At 39.0% G+C, this 17855-nt stretch overlaps 1 protein-coding gene across 3 annotated transcripts in view; it reads left to right on the top strand.

Annotated features, from left to right (window-relative positions):
- TRIO (trio Rho guanine nucleotide exchange factor) overlaps window positions 1-17855 on the top strand; it is a 249792-nt gene that overhangs the window by 53242 nt on the left and 178695 nt on the right. The window lies entirely within an intron of this gene.

The raw sequence follows: 17855 nt of genomic DNA on the forward strand, positions 1-17855 counted from the left end.
TTGGCTTACCATGTTGGGTGAATCCAGCTATTGTTGTTCAAGAAAAGATGTTTAAATATCCTTGGCTCAGTTGAATGTGTGCGCTAAGTCATTGAAAAATTTATTTGCTTCCATGTTAGTTTCAAAATGGGGAGATGTGCCCCCATCTGAAAGCATTTTGAAATTTTCTGTGTATTTGTATTGGGCTCTCCAACATGGCTATCCATCATTTTAAAAGATTGGGGTGGTTAGAGATGAGGCTTTGTTGCCTTAAAGGGAGGCTTTTGAAAGAATGTTTCTGCGCTATAGCAGTGTTCTGAAACTGATGATCCTTGGCCGAGTGATTAGAAGTACCAGGGTGCTGTTGAGCCCCTGAGGAATTCAACACATCAGCAGTTAATGAGAAGGAAAGCTTCTGAAAGTTCCTATGCAGCAGATGGATGGGTCTGGATTTCTCCTAAAGGAGAAATAAAAAGATACTCCTGTCAGATAAGAGCAACAAGCAAGCTCCAGCACTCAGGAATTTTTTCCTCTTTCTTTTCCAAGTCATACCTACTGTATCGCACATATTGCTAATCTAGGTGACCTAGCAGATAGTGTGGAAGATTTATAATTGGTGAAAAGAAAATCGGAATCTCTTAGAATATTAGAATGAAGTCCTTCAGCAAGTCAAAATCAAGTTTCTTGATTTTTGTCATCTGGGCTCTCTCTTGCTGTTGAGCCTAGATTGCTCAAGTATTTAAAGAAGAAAGCACATACAGTCATGTGAAAAAATAAGTACATCTCATTGAATTTTTTTTACTTTTTCAATGTATTTCAACATAAAGATATTTGATCTTCACTTCAACAATACTGATAGATAAAGGGAATATCATATAACAAATACCATGTGCCATTTACATTTTGCACTGTATTGTATAAATTAAATAAATATAAATGCAAATTTCACAGGTGGAAAAAAGTAAGTACACCCCTACATTTATCACTAACTCAGATATGTAAAATTAGAATCAGGTGCGCCAGATCAGGTCCAAACATTGTTAGAGAGGATGTGGGAAGAACCCATCTTGTTTAAACCTCAGACACTTAGTTTGATTTACTCTTTGTTGTTGAAGTAGGTGGTATCACCATCCCTAGATGGAAAGAGCTCTTGAGAAGGGATTTTAACAGATTACCAAACAGTTGGACATCAATCATTCCACTGTCTGGAAGATCATCTACAAGTGGAAAAGATTTCAAACAACTGCAACTTGACCAGGCGAAGCTGTCCCAGCAAGTTCAGCCTGAGAGCAGAACACAAGATGCTGAAAGAAGCCTTGGACATTCCCAGAATTTCATCACGTGACCTACATGCAGCTCTTGCCACTATTGATTTCAAAGTTCATGGGTTTACCATTAGAAAGAAACTGCACAAATTAGATCTACATGGGAGGTGTGCCAGGAGGAAACCTTTGCTGTCCAGAAAGAACATCAGGGCAAGACTAAAGTTTGCTCATGAACACCTAGGCAAAGATCAGGACTTCTGGAACAATGTGCTCTGGATAGAAGAGACAAAGATAGAGTTATTTGGCCACAGTACCAGAAGGCATGTTTGGTGAAAAACAAAGACAGCATTTCATCAGACGAACCTAATACCAACTGTAAAGCATGGTGGTGTTGGAAATGTTATGGTTTGAGGCTGCTTTGCTGCATTAGGGCCTGGGCAGCTCACCATCATAAAATCTACTATGAATTCTTCATTGTAGCAGAGGGTGCTTGAGGCTAATATGAGACCATCTATCAGCAGATTGAAGCTCAACCAAAAGTAGACCTCACAACGTGATAATGACCCTCAACATTCTAGTAAATCCACCAAGGAATGGCTGGGGAAAAAAATGGAGGGTTCTGGAATGGTCAAGTCAAAGCCCGGATCTAAATCCCATCAAGATGCTATAGAGTGATTTCAAATGATCTGTGCATGCAAGAACTCCCTCAAACATTGCACAGCTGAAAAAAATCTGCACGGAGTAGTGGGAAAAAATTCCTCCCAGTCGATGTTAGAGATTGGTAGACAGTTGTCAGAAACACCTACTTGAGGTTGTTTCTGCCAAAGGGGGCAATACCAGTAATTAGAGCCAAGGGTGTACTTACTTTTTCCACAGAAGGAAATGCCATATCTGTTCATTTTGTGTTGAATAAATGATTGCAAAGTCAATTTTTCATAGGTTTTTGAATGAAGATAAAATATTGATAGTTCACCGTTAAAAAAAAAAAAAACTTTATATGGGGTGTATTTACTTTTTCACATGAGTGTACTTTCATAGTTGGCTCCTAATGACATCCTGGAAATATGTGATTGTCAATAAGATTAAGATGAATACAGAGTGTGGATACATAACAGAGGGAAAGCTACAAAGTTTGAGCAAAAGAGTGGTTCAGAAGCATTGAGCAGTTCTCAAAATGCATTCAGTCATGAGAGACGTAGGAAATGCAATGCATTCACTCAAGGAGGACATCAAAAAATGAGGGCAGAAAATTTTCTTTCAATGGCTCTTTGTGAGCAGAAGTGAACATTGGAAAACTAGCACAGGCTATCCTGTCCTATTAAGAGCCATAGGATTCCAGGTAAGTTTTTGTATTGACAAGTGTGTGTGTGTGTGTGTGTGTGTGTGTCTGTTCCCAGGACAGTGTGCTGGCTATTGCAGACTGAATTCATTCACAGTGTGAATGCTTTAAAATGGATGTTCTCTCTTTATCGCGTATGTCACTGGCATTCATTAGTGGACAGAATGCCACTTCAGTAGACAAAACAATGTGAGTGAAGCAGCTGGATGAATGGACTCACAAGGGAAGTTATCACCAACATTCTTGCAGCACATCTGGGAACTACAATCCTTAGTTCAGGGGAACTGCTTCCCTCTTAAGTAAAGATTTTATGACAAATGGAAAAAAGTGAACTACTTGTATCGCCTACCATCCCAGTATTCTCCCCCGTCTGTTCCTTTGAGGGGGAAAAAATTAGAGTTCCAGCCTTGCGGGGTTTAACGTGGGGATACCATCTGTTAATCGTCTTGTGGTACAGTAAAAGCAAGCTTCATCAGATGCTTTGTTTGGAATGGGAAAGGAAAAAAAAATGTGCTGGGTTATTTTGACATCTGCAGACCATAATAGAAGGGAGATGATGTAGGAGAAGCTTTGACAAGATGGATCTTTTTTTAATTTTGCGTCATGTTCAGACTCCAAAGGTGGGAGGCAGGTGGTAACTGCAGGAGCAGAGGGAAAGCAGTTCCATCTGGCTGGGTGCTCGATGTAAGCATATTCACTGTCTCAGCTCTGCAAAAGGATGATGTAATCCATTCTGCTGCAAGGGCTGCTGACTTATATAGATTCCTGTTGCTGCATTTCACACTGTTGTGCTAGGTTGCACTGGTTCATTATCCAGAGGGATTTCAAGGCTACTGTAAAAGCAGGGGAATTCCTGCCCCTCCTGAATTTTATATTGTCTTTTGCATTGTCTCAGCGCTGAATTGTCTTGGTGGTGTGCCTGCTTACAAGGAAGGAAAGTCTGTGCTCTTCCCCACATACAACTTGCAACTGTCAACATGGAATCTTTGGGATGTCGGCTTGGGGATTGGAGGCTGCCTTTATCCGTTGCGCTAGAGTGAGGGGGGAGGGAATATGGGTTGCTAATAGCAACCACTTGCCTACATTAAAGAAGAGTATAGAGTTCCCCCACCCCACCCACCCCCTTTGTGTGCAGCTCATTTCTATGGTCTTTAGGAAGGTTTCACATCTGGGCTTACTGCAGGCTGATAATAGGAAATCCTTGACTTTTACAATGAAAAAAAAAACATTTTTTTTTCCTTTTCAAACAAATGCCATATATGGGTGAGTTTCAAATGGTGCAGGAAGTTAGGTTGAGGATGAGAAGAAAGGAGGGAGGCAAAACCACCAGCCACCTTTAGTAGGTAAGAGAGGAAAAACACAAAGCTGATAATTACAGAGGTGGGCACCTAGAATAAAATGTTCAATGGCGAATGACTTTTAGGATTTAATGGCTGTATCTGTTATGAAAACAAAGGGGTTTAGGCATATTTGTGTTTTTCTTACACAGTTCTTACACATTCCAAACATCATTGACATAGGTAGCTTTCCTTTCAGGTATTATGGAGGGCCTTGGAACTAGCTTTTGGGACCATGACCAGGCACATTCCCTTGATTAAACTTCCCTCTTCCCAACTTGGTTTTAGATAAACATGGAATGTAGCTATGTTTACAAACAGATTAATAACCCAAAATGTGCCTTTTGCAAAATCATCTCAAGGCAAAGAAGAATAACGAAAGTTAATGGGTAAGCATGCTAAGGACCCTCCACTTTAAAAAATAGAGTTGTTAGTTCTCATAATTAAGAAGATAGGTTTGAAATAGTCAGTGCCATACCACTTCAAAGTTGAATACGGAATTCCAAGTGTGTGCAAGTATATTTGGAAATGTGTGTTCATGTTGGAAAATTCTGCTGTGTTAAGGCTTCAGATGTGAAAATATAAATGTAAATTACAACTATGGTAGTAAACGTGGCACATCCATAGATATCTGATGTGTATTTCTAAGTTATTATGACAGCAAAGTTGCAGGAGTAAGATTCATGAGGGCCCATATTCATAATAAGATTCTCAACAAAATTTTGCTAAAACGGTTGCTATAATTTCATTTTTGTATATATTTAGCTTACTAGCATATGGTTGTCTTTACATTCATCTATTTACTTAATAAGCTCTAGGAGAAAGATTCCCATTCCCTACTCCCCCACCTCCATTGCTGTCTGTGTTGATGGTGGTTCATGAATACCTATCGAGACAGAATTTTAAAATGTTGCTTTGATCTGGTGATAATGGTGGCAGCAGAAACAAATAAAAGTAGAGAAAATATTTAACTATTTTACACAATCATTGTGTATTTAACCTGAATTTTGTTACAGTAGGCTCCGTTCTTAACTATGGGTCATCTGTAAACTGGCATTCTTAACCCAGGGACTACCTGCACACTTTTTAGGTATTGCATATTTGAGTCTGAGAAGTTGACTTAGTTAACATAAGGATGAGCAGTCAGTTTATTCTTCCTTTTCTTCCAATGGAACACTAGACAGCTTGTTTTTTCAGCTTGACAGATTAGGGCTTGTTGACTATCGGGCTAATTTTGTGCTACAAGAAACTTGATATCCAACAAGACAATGTATTCAAGATCATTTCACACAAATTAGTTGTGTGTATATTGCATTAAAATTCTGTCCTATTTTTTGCAAATTTAAAATGTATTGATGAGTCCTAGGGATTTTAACTTTATTGATTGATTGATTGATTAATTAGAATATGCTAGATGTACTCAAGGCAGAGTACAGAATGCTTATGCTTCCAGTTTTTCTCTGCAACAATCTAGTGAGATAGATTGGGCTGAGAGAGAATGATGAGCCCAAAGTCACCAATTCAACTCCCAAGTCAGAGGGTGGATTTAAATCAGGGTACTTCTGGTCCAATATCTTATCCACTATACACACAGGCTCTTTCCTACATGTAAAAGAAGGATTTAAGTATCTTCAACGTACTTACTTACTTACCTTACTTACTTACTTATTTAGCCACCCATCTCACACAAAGTGATTCTTTATGAATTGTTGTTGCTTTTTTAAATAAAATATTGATAATCTTGTCTATCAAAGAGTTTACCCATTCAGTAATATTTAAATGACTTTTGGAATGCAATTTATAATGTCTGTAATATTTAGAAATTTGACTGCTGGGTATATGTACTATGGCTGTAGAGTCTTCCTAGTCAGATTCTGCAGAAAGGAAAATGGTTTGTCCTTATTTTCAGATAAATGGGATCATTTCTAAGTGTTAGGAGTTGTTGTTTGTGCTTATGATGGTGTTCTAATTTTTTGTTGAAGGAGAATTGGAATGTATATCAAGGTGGAATAACTCTCAGGTTGAGTTCTATTAATGCATTGAGGTGACGGCAACATTATTCATTCAGATGGTACTATTTAGTCCTGGTTTTCCCTTGTATAAGTCACTAGTTTAGAATGACAGATTCTCAGCAATTACACTCATTAAAAAGCCAAGTGGGCAATAAATCTGTATTTAGAACTATTTTGAGGGAATATCTTTATGTTGTGTTGATTGTAATATTTGCCTAATAGCATGAATGTGTGAAACTACAGTCTTGCAATGTGATTCATTATATAAGCAGTGCCACTCACAGTCAAGCATCTTGCCATTTGTCAGAAGAGATCATACCGATCTGGCCACTGTCAAAGATTAGGTCAAGAAATTAGGACTTATGAAGACCATACCCATACATGTAAAATGCTCAGTTCTAATAACCATGATATCACTTTGATATTTAAAAATGGGAATCATCACAGGAGTTTTTTTATTATTGTTATTATTGTATGTCCACACCCCACTCCCTCCCTCCCTCAAGACATACTGCCTATGGAAAATTCTGCATTTAAATAATACAAATTCAGTCCCAATTAAGAGTGAAATTTGTGGCACATGTAATTTTAATGTAAACTGGATAAATCAACATTTCTTTCTTATCTACAGATGTTTAGACTTTAAATGTAATGGGTCAACAGGACAAGACTCAGAGAGAAAGGAAAGATGACTTCAGTAACACTATTAAGTTTAGGGAGACTTTAAAAAGGACTCATCAGGAATTCTTTCAACTCACCACGAAATGTTATCCACCAAGAACATGGAGAGAATCTTTATAGAAGTTGTCATCAACAGTATCTTCAAAGGAATTCTTCAGATTCACATCTGTAACCTGTTGAGTCTAATGGCTACGTTTATGTTGGCATCCTTCCTGATGCATAGAAATTCAGTTGTTTCCAACTAAAATATTTTCCTTGTAACTTCAGTTTCAACTGTTGAATAAGGTTTGGCCAAGTTATCTTGCTTTGCCTGTCAGATCTTGTTTAATTAATATATTTCTCTAACTTCTTCCCAAATTGTTACAGTTAGTTTTGTCTTATTGAATAGATCAAACCTTTGTGCTCCTTTACAGTCAGTGGGCTTTTATTTCATCAAGAGGTATAATTTATACTTACTTATGCTGGGTGGATAGATTAGTCTAACACATGTAGAGAACATCATATTGGGTAAGGCTAAGCTACAGGATCTTCCTGGAAGGAGAGGAATGTCCATTCACAAAATGGCAGGAATGGTCAATCAGAAAATTCTCATTTCATAAAAGCCAAATTGGTGAGGCTCTAATCACATATGTAAGTATGAATTCTAGGATGATGCTGAAACCCAAATGCTAAATTATATATCTAATTCCACAAAACATGGTATCCATTTCAGAGAAGGCAGGCTGGTGGTACACCACAGCATGGGCAAATGTGTACTACATTAAAAATATAAATACTCCAAATGCAGGCAGAACATTTCTACCTAACATGCAGATGTACACAACACCGAAGTATTCAATCTGTCATTTAATACACAGCTAAGTATAGCTAAGAAACAGACAGGCAAACCTGTTCTTTTTCTTTCCTTAAACTCTTCAGGCTGTTTCCTGCCAATCTGGTGGCTTAGCTTTTCTGGAGCCATCCACCATTTTCTGTAAATGTCCTAGTATATGAGTGGGGACTATAGTTCTTGAAAATGGGTTGCTGTTGGTGACCTGCTATTCCTCATGCTTGCCTCCTAGCTAGGTTTTAATTTCTGAAACATTTTAAAACATCATTTTTGGCTGGCAGTGTGAGAGATTCCATGGACCTCATTTATGGAACTTCAAGAACAAGTGAACAGTCAGCAGAGAAAATACTGAGAGGAACTAGTTAAATCTTATTTCATACTGGTAACTAAGATGGGTTTAACTAAACAGTAATTCTAGGCATAGGGCTTATTCTCTTTATTTAATGAATTATTGTCAAACTGCTCAAACTACTCAGTGAATTCAAATAAAACCAGGGCACCGTTTTTCCAAACAGTTCAGGAAATTGAAGATTTGGCAGAATCCTCAAGTATTGTTCTTTTTAATTTTCTCCTAGCTTTCTTTCTTGGAGTCAGTTAATACCATTGTTTAGTTTGCTCTTAGCAGTCTATTAATGGCATATGAAGTATCACAATGTTTGCCATTAGTTTTTCAAGTGTACATAGGATTAGTGTCAACTTCATATTTCTAAAGGAGCTTATAGTTTTAGAGAGTAGGCCATATTCATCTTTTCTTCAAGTTGTCTTCAGAGAATTGTGGGCCAGTACAGATCAGCTAAATATTTTTGCTGATACTTCATGTTGAACTGGCTTAACTGCAGCTTTCAATGGTGTATAGGACATATGGGTGCTCTTCTGAGAGATTCATTTATGTAATTTCCAATGCTGAAATCCTTAATTACTAGAACTATTTACTGTATTTGCTTGTACCCTGGTTTGCAGTAATTAAGATCTGTTCCCAAATTTAGAGAAATATATTCTCCTCATCCTCTCCGATGTGTTGAAAAGTATAGTCCCAGGAATGACTTAGTCCACTGTTTGGTCTAATGGAGCTTTCATATCCCGTGCAGATCCTTGCGGTTCTTTTCTTTAATGGCAGAAGAGAGGCACTGGAAGAAAGAGAGGCATGTTGTCCATGCTGCACTTATCCTTCTATCTCAATACCAGTGTCAAAAATGCCAAAGCCAAAACTGTACCTTGAAATTAGATTTAAAGAGATCTCTTCTGGGATCAGTATCCCAGAGAGACTTCTACAAAGGAACATAATTTCAAGATGCTTTACGGTTTTAAAAAGTAGCATATGGAGGTTGACACGCACTGTTCTCCCCCAACCCACCCACACATTCAAATTTTGATTATATATACACACACAACTCAAAACAGCTCAAAACAATGAACCAAATGGCAATATAACAAGTGTAGGATCATGAAAAAAAATAACAGGGAGTGAGAGAGCAGCTCCCAAGAAACTGTAGCCCAAAGACTAACTTTGTAACTTCTCATGAAGTTTTAACATACTTTTACCAGGAAGAAATTCCACAGCTGAAGAGCCATCCTCAAGCAAGTTATTTGAGCATATGTAAGAGACAGAGGTTCTTGCCTATTGGTTATTCTCTCTCAGTTTCTCACATGCCAAACTGAATGATATGATTTGAAGGGGAAGGGATTTATTCACCTGTACTTGAAGCTGGGTAGAATTTTTTGATGCAGTCAAGGGCCCCTTTCACATTTTAATAGTTTGAGCTAAGTACCTGCACAAAGCCTGTGCATTTTTATTCTCTGTGATAATCCTGCTGCTTCCTGAGTTGCAGAGTAGCTTAAAACTTTGGTTGTGCTGTTGTTGTGCAGCATATATGGGACTTGTAAAAGGTGTTATGTATTTCCTATACAGATGTAGACAAGCTGGAGGAAGTATGCCAGACCAAGGAGGCAAAAGGTTTAGCTAACAGATTGCATGTAGCCATATGCTCTGCTGTAGCGATTCTGAATAAGAGGCATGTTTTTCCTTGAATTGCATTGGGGTTCAGATTTGCAATGAAGTTGACATGCAGTGGTCCCTTTTCTTATTTTACCTCCTAAACATTTCCTATGTAATTCCAGTATGTGTGGTTATTAATTTAAGGGCAGAATAAATTTTCTGCCAAGAGAAAAGAGGTAAATCAAAGTGCAGCTGGATTAGACTGGTATTCAGAAAGTGTTATCGGTAATTAACTGAATTTTAAAAGGAACTGCTAGCTGATAGCAAAGATAAAGCAAGCGTAAGCAATTGCACAAGGTCAGTAGTAAGAAAGGGTGAGAAAAAGTAGATGTCCTAATAACTAATTCAACACTGGCTTATTTTTATACTCCTCCAAGTTAGCAAACTAGATTTTTTTTCTACTAGCCATTAATAAAATTTGATATTTAGATTTGTGTATTATGTTAAACTGTAGTTTATCAAATTTACTGAAAAAATTATAGTTGGTGGGATTGGCACAGCACATTAATCCATGCAGGGGGAATAATGCAATAATGTAATCATTTTAGGACCTCTTAGGTATCCAGTGTTATGTTCTACTCAGTGTAATTTGCTTCACAAATAGCCCTGTCCAGTGTAACATGCTCTGAATTTGAATGATCTGCTCTTGTGTTGTATCACTGCAAACTGATATTCTTTGCAAGTTCAGAACACGTTCAGTGGGAACGGAACAATTAATCAGCTACTTTTATCTGGCATATTCAGGATAAGGGGAGGAATACGTGCTTGAAACCTTGGAAGTGGTTGAGGCTGTCTTCCATTTTTAAAAACCGAGGGAACCTGAATATGTAGGTGATTTCTTCTATTAGGGTTTATGGGACAGCAAGTGGGCTGGCGTAGCATGTTATGTAGATCCACTATACAGCATAGAGGTGCGCTGTGCTGTGGTGACTGCTTGCTTAGATGGCTCCTTGCATCATTTTCCAGCAATTTTGCAGAGCATACAATGTAGAAATCTGACTTTTTAATGACACTTGCATCTTTTGTGTTTGTAATGGGGATTTGACATCAAATGACATAATTTTTTAGGAATAAAAATTCAAAATGGCTTCCTCTCAAGAAAACCCTTGGATGCTTTGTACTGTCTCTCTCTCTCTCTCTCTGTTTGTGTGTGTATGAAAGTCAGATAATAGATTACAGTATTCTGCTGGCTTTTTCCCTCTAAACCTTTGTTTCATGAGACAATGTTGGTAGTAGTAGAAATTTAAGGAAATAAAAATTGGAAACCAAAAGATAGAAAAGAAACTATATCATTTTGTAAAACAAAGAGGGAGAAAGAACCAAAACTGATCTTTAAAATGACAAGGATGGTGCTTTTCCCCTCAGGTTATTCCCAAACACAAATCTTGATTAGACCACAGTATATTTCTGTATTTCAGTTTAACAAGAGACTTGTTATACATTATCTTGAAGTTAAAAGAAGTAATTTTATTGTGCTGCTTGAGTCTCATGCCTTTTTTCCAAAATGTGGACAAAACATACAATACCTATGCAGTCCTGTCTGGAAATATTTTCCAACCACAAAATAGACATGGAATGACATCTGTTATTGTGCTGAAATCATTGGTGGTTACAGTAGATACATGGTGATGCTAAGATTATAGAAAACATCTAATTAAGGGGTTTTAATGATGCAAAGGTTGTGATCAAGTTTTATTGATTCTGTTACAAAGTGCTATAAAAAAAACAAACACAAGAAAAAGAAGTAAGAGAAACCAAAGCATCAACTATAATCTAATGGAATTGGGCCACTTTCATTGTTCTTGCTTACATTGCGAGGAAGCCCTATTTTGGTTTACAGCTTTGATTATTTGGAACTTATATCTTATTACATTTGTGGTTTCCTAGAAAGAGGAAATGAAATGATGCAAGCTAAAAGAGCAGTGGAAATGATTCAAACACGACCCAAGTCACTTCCTTCTCCGAGGACACTCATTATTCTGTGAAAATGTTGTTGAACAGGTCGATTCAGACTTGCCAAAGTATGAAAGATGCTTTTTTTCAATCACGTAACGTGAATTCTTGCTAGTGGTAAATTCACAGAATGCAGCCAACCGAAGAATACTTCTCTTTTTCTTTTAAAAGAATACTCTGTCCAGGCAGGATTTCAGTAAGTCACCTCTCTTCCTGAGCTTCCCAAGCCAGCTTTTATTTATTTATTTATTTATTTTCTGGGCTGCCTTGTCTTTTGCAAATCCTGTGAATGCTGCAGGCACTGCGGTGGAAAAAACAACAGCAGCAGGGGCTGCAGGCTGCTCTGATTTTGAAAAGATGACATCATCTCTATTAATGTGTGGTGCTGAGAATGCCGGCTTGGAGGGTTGCCGAAGTGTGTGTAAGTAGAGATTGATGCAGATATATACAGTATGGCTCGGTGCACGTATGCAGTGATTTCAGAAATCCTCCTAGTTTGAACCTGAAGTATAAATATTCTAGTTCTGTTATCTCCCCAAAAGGAAGCACTGTGTATAAACTAGATATATCAAATATTCTTAAGAGGAAATAGATACATTCTTTATTTCTGAACAATTAATCCACAATAAAATGCCCCCCAAATTATTGTTTTTTATTTATATCTATATCTATATCTATATACACTATATGTTAGTTGGATTGGAATTCAGGGGTTAATCTAGGGCATTCTCATAAGAGAGCTTGAATTTTGAGTATACCATGTTAAAAGGTTGATTTCTACTGAATTATATTTGATTACCATTACAAGTGTAACAGAAAGTATCTGTTATTTCACGAAGGACTCCTTGTTTTGGTTCATGTACATACCTCACTCATTTTGCTGTTTAAAAGGGAAATCCTCAAATTTTGTTAAGCCATTCCCCAATTGTTTAATATTTTAATTGAAGAACAGAAATAAAGCAGGTTTCTTTTTAATGTATAACCTCATTGAACTAATGAAAAAGTTGCTCGATTGGCTGGAAGAATTAGCTGAAAAAGCAGCTTAAATTTAGAATAAGGAGGGAGGTTCAGGTAATATTGTGGTTAATGCTTTAGACAGGAGAGAAAATTAGTGCACATTAGTTTATTGCACATAAAATATTTGCTACCTATTAATCTATAATATAATACCTTGGGGATGCTTGTTCATTTCCTTGTTTACATTAAACTTGTACTAATTCTGTCCATGGTTATGCTAAATCACAGGGCTTCATCTAATGTTGTACAGATTTGTCCTTATTGTGTGCTCACCCCAAAGTTGCTGTGGAAGTTCTCTCTGGACTTATGAATGGCTGCAGTAATAAAATGTGCATTATTTTTTATAGTGATTTCAATTCTAGTGGCAGATAGACATAATTAAATACAGACCATTACTACTTAGTTCTGAATTAAAAATGGCCAAATATGACATTGAGAACCAGTTTGGCATAGTAGTTAAGGCACAAGGCTAGAAAGCAGGAGACCATGAGTTCTAGTCCTGCCGTAGGCACAAAGCCAGCTGGGTGACTTTGGGCCAGTCACACTTCTAAAGCCCTAGGCAGAAGGCAAGGGCAAACCCAAAAATGTTTCCAAGAAAACTGTCTGGATTTGTCCAGGCAGTCGCCCAGAGTCAAGACTGACTTGAAAGCACACATACATACACATACGCATACAAAAAAAATACTTTAAATTAATATTGTAGTAAAGGTAAAGACTCCCCCATGTTGAGCTTGATTCTTGGTGACTACATTAAGTATTTTTCTTTGCAGCATTAAGAAAGTGGTTTGCCTAGATCTTCTCCTAGGTTGCTTTTCAACTTTCCAACCTATAGTTCCCTATTCAAGGTTGAACCTGCTTAGCTACCAAGATCCCAAAATCATATTATAGGAACCAGGTGGTGTCAATCAGAAGTAGAGTTGGTGCCAATTATAAAATAAATTGTGCAGTATAAATAAGAGTTTGTACAGTACTATAAATGAGGGAAGGTATATTGCTAAGATTGGCTCCTAATTTCCAAACTCTGATGTATAGGAAATGCATTAGAGGTAGTCCTCGCTTAATGACCATTCATTCAGCGACTGTTCGAAGTTATGACAGCGCTGAATGAAGGGACTTACAACTGGCCCCTGAAGTTACAGCCGTTACAGCTCCCCAGCAGTCACATGATTAAAATTCGGGCACAGCAGCCCGCCTGCACTTACAACTGCAGGGGTGCTTCAACTCCCCCACCCACCTATCTCCCCCCCCATCTATGCCCTTTTGGCCCCCTGTACTCCGCAGCCCCTGCTGCCACCCAGCTGACCTTCACTGTCTTCTTGTTCCTGCTGCTAATGAGGCATGCCCGTCCTGGCCCCTTGCAGGGCAGCTGCTGGCCGCACAAGGCTTTCTTCCCAAGGTTGTGCACAGCAGTTTCCTCGTGAAACCTGGGGAAGATGGCCTGACATGGCTAGCAGCTACCTTGAGAAGGGCCAGGGCAGGCACTCCTTGTCAGCAATGGGAGCAAGAAGACGGCGAAGGTCAGTGGAGCAGCGGACCACAGGGTGGCAGGGGCCTTGGAGTGCAAGGTGTTGAGGGTGACTGCGGCTGGGACTGGGCTGTGGCAGCTGTGGCTTCCTGCTACACTCCTGGGGCTCCCTGGGGTACTGCGGTTTTGTGTCGCGCTGCTGGGGTGACTCAGGCTTCCCGGGATAGCTGGGGCTTTGCGCCATGCTGCTGGGGCAGCTGGGGCTTCCCGGAGTGGCTAGGGATTTCCAGAGTGGCTGGGGCTTTGCACAGTGCTGCTGGGGCTTCCTGGGGCGGCTGCTGCTTCACACCACACTGTTGGGCCAGGCTGGGGTGGCTGAGGCTTCCACAGGTGGCCGTGGCTTCCTGCTGTGCTGCAGCTCAGGGGCTTCTTCCAGCCCCAGAGCTGTGGCGCACCAAGAAGCCTCTGAGCCACAGCGTGGCAAGCAGCCCCAGAGCCCATGGTTCTGGGGCTACTTTCGGTGCAAGGCAGGGTGAAGGGCAGCCAAAAGGGCAAAGATGGGGGGGAAATAGGCAGTTGGGGGGAGTTGAAGGGGAAGCAGCCCCTTACCTTGGAAGAACCAAGGCTCAGGGCTGGGAGGGACCAAGTCCAGAATAACGACCAGTGAAATTCGATTAACAGCAGCAACGGGGAGTGCTGGGATTGCCATCACTAAGTGATACAGTCGCATGACATCACACTTTATGACCACATCAGTTAGTGACAGCAATTCTGGTCCCAATTACTGTCGTAACTTGAGGACTACCTATAGATTTGAACCAAATAATGGCAAGCACTAGAGCAATTGATCTATTTGAAGTTGGAGAACTGAAAGTAGGGGTAGTGAAAACATTCTGGGCTTGGAACCGTAGATATTCTTGGATTTTTATCCCACCCTCAGGGTAAAACAATGTTTTGTTTTACCATGTTCTGAGCATTCAGACATTCTTCAGTAGGCTTACTTTTTAAAACCATTCTTCCAGCCATGGAGACTTGGAGAGTGCATTAGCCAGTAAAATAGGAGGTATAGATTCCATCTTTTCTCCCTTTGGCTGGAGCTAATTCAGAAAAGGACTGTGGGTCGGGATGAAGGAATCTAGATTTGCCATGTTTTCAAAGGTGGAGAAAGATTTTGAATGTAAGAAAGGTTGCTACATGCCTGGTAGGTAAGTTTACTGCTGGTTTAAAATTCCGTGCCAGGGCAAATTAGAATCCAGTGCTTGTAAAATTGTGTGGTGTTCACTTCTTTTTCAGAGAGGTAGTGTCTGCTTTGAACAGTGTTGCTTTCCTTTTTGAGCTTTGTAGACAGATTGCCAAGTGCAAAACAGTACTGTGTGTATGCACTAGGAAGAGGTCTTTGCTACTGTTAAGCTGTTCACGGGCTATATTGAAGAGAACAACTGTTCCTTGATTCTGGGCTTGATTATGTAGATGTTTATGCAGGCAGGACAGGCTGCAAACGTGCTTAATTGTTGCATCTGTTGTTGGATATGGGAACGTTTAAAACATCTTAAATATTTTTTAATCATCCCTGTTGCCATTTTTTCAGGAGATTAAGTAATAGATAGCACTCAGTATTGATTCCCAACTACCTACTTTTATGACCCCAAGACAAAAAAATGGGAACAGAATATTTGGAATATTTCAATTTGTTTCTTTGGAACGTGGAATATTTGAATGGTTTTGAGTGTTCTGTTGAACATGGAACCCTAAAAAGTTTCCAATAGAAAGTTTACAAGGAGTGTGAAACAAAACATTTTAATGTTTTGTGAACATTCCTAACAAAATGGTCTGCAAATGAGGAGCACTAAATTCTAGGTCACGTGCATTCAACTACTGTAATCCTATTAAATGAATTGCTTATTCTGTAACTGTTTATTCTATTGCCCAGTCCCAAGATCAAGCCCCTTTCTTTCTGAGTTATCCAAAATGTCTACCACTTGACTGTATTTGTTAAGTTTGGGCAGCTTAGTTGTCTCTAAAGCTTTGATCAATGGTGCTATCCTTGGTTTTCTGGATCTGTTCCATTGAGGCTATACGTGATGGTGACAACCATTTTTGTGAGATGTTCTTAAACATTTCCTATCCTAATATCCCATGATTGCTTTTCAGCGCTCTGCTTCTGGCACGCTTACTTCAGTTATAGAATACTGCCTTCATTACTACTAAAATTGCAAGCTTTAATCAGTTTATGACCTATCAACTAAAGCTTTAATTGATTCAAGCATAGGGAGCCCATTTAATAATTAAGAACATGTTTTTCTCAGTGGAGCTGTGTGTTAAGGGCGTCATACTTCCTTTTTAAAAATGTTAAAAGATCTCTTTGATTACTGGAGCTTTTAAAAAACACTTTAAAAATTCTTCCGGTGAGGGTTTTTTGTGAAAGTATCCATTGCAAAGGAGGCTTCTGGTACTTAAATGAACACAACAAATTGTTGAAATGAAAAGATGCTTACAAATCATAATATTGAAGGGTAACTGTTCAGAAGTCTAAGTCTGGAGCATAATTTAAATAGAGGTGAAGGTCCTTAACCACAACCTGTACTCATAATGTTGTTTTCATTTATTTACCTTAACCATGACACTGCAAAATGAACTAGAAGAGGAAAATGAATTTTTGGCTAACTTTCTTTTTCAAGCTCTAAACATAGAACTGGGAGGCAAGAGTAGTGAAATATTTCTGCTAGCCAGGCTCTATTTCATGCTTACTTCCTACAGGCATGTAGAAGGCTCAGTCTTAAACCATCCCATGTGAGATGGTTCTAACTCTGATTCAGGCTGCTGCTACTTTTTCTTCTTTTTTTCCCCCTAAAAAATGGAGGGGTAGAGAAATGTTGGTTTTCCAGCTGCTACAAAAATGTCTGGAATACTGACTGACAGGTATGAGTTGATGCAACACCTCTCTGTAAATTTCTTCTCCCTTGTTTAGCAAATGGTGTCGTGTAGATTTGTCCATTATTGTCTTATGTCACCAATTGCAGTGGGACTGAATCTCAACTAACTTTGTCTAACTTACACTGGTTAGTTTAGAAATAGTGCTTCAAAATCCATGGTTTGAAACTAGTTTGCTTGGACCATGGTGTCTGGCTCATATGCTACAACAAATTATTAGCATCTTGAATTAAATACTTCCCTTCACTGTAATTTCTTCCAGTTTGTTCAGGTAGCATGAAAGGATAGATTTAAATTTATGTGCAATATCAGACTGAGTTTGTCGTGATGGATCACAAGTGCCACGTGCTTGGAATAAGAGCAGAAACTAGGTTGAGTAAGGTTCCCCTTTCTGTACTAGCTTTATTGATACTTTAGTGTTAGTAATTTCTTGCCCATCTCCATATCTCATCATTCCTTAATGTACTTCAAAGATTTTTGAAAGATTAGTGATGGACATAAAGAGGCACAATTGGGGGTCGTGTACTGAATGTCCTGAAGAGGATTGGAATCTGAAAATGAGTCTCATGCAGAGGTTTCCGGAAGTCTGGGGGCCTTAGGAAAACTGTGTCTTGTTTCAAATGGCCGCCATTGATTTTTAGAATATGTATACAGGTAGTCCTCACTTACCAACCACAATTGGGACTGGCAACTCTGTCTCTAAGCCATGTGGTTGTAAAGTAAAACATCATGTGACCACACCAGCTTACAATATAAGTTCCAGGTGTGGTTGTTAAGTGAATCATCCATGGTCATTAAGCACAATGTCACGTGACTGTGACTTTTGACTTACTGCCAGCTTCCCCATTGATTTTGCTTGTCAGAAGCCAGCTGTGAACGCCACAAATGGCAATCACATGACCATGGGATGCTGTGACCATCATAAATGTGCACCAGTTGCCAAGTGCCCAAATCTCAATCACATGACCATGGGGATGCGGCAATGGCTGCAACTTCAAAGATGGTTCATAAGTCTCCTTTTTCAGCACCGTCGTAACTTTGAACTTTCGCT

This window comes from Python bivittatus, unplaced genomic scaffold (genome assembly GCF_059951505.1).
Source record: "Python bivittatus isolate LINGU-HERP-01145 unplaced genomic scaffold, Pbiv_v1 ctg000840_np1212, whole genome shotgun sequence".
NCBI lineage: Eukaryota > Metazoa > Chordata > Lepidosauria > Squamata > Pythonidae > Python > Python bivittatus.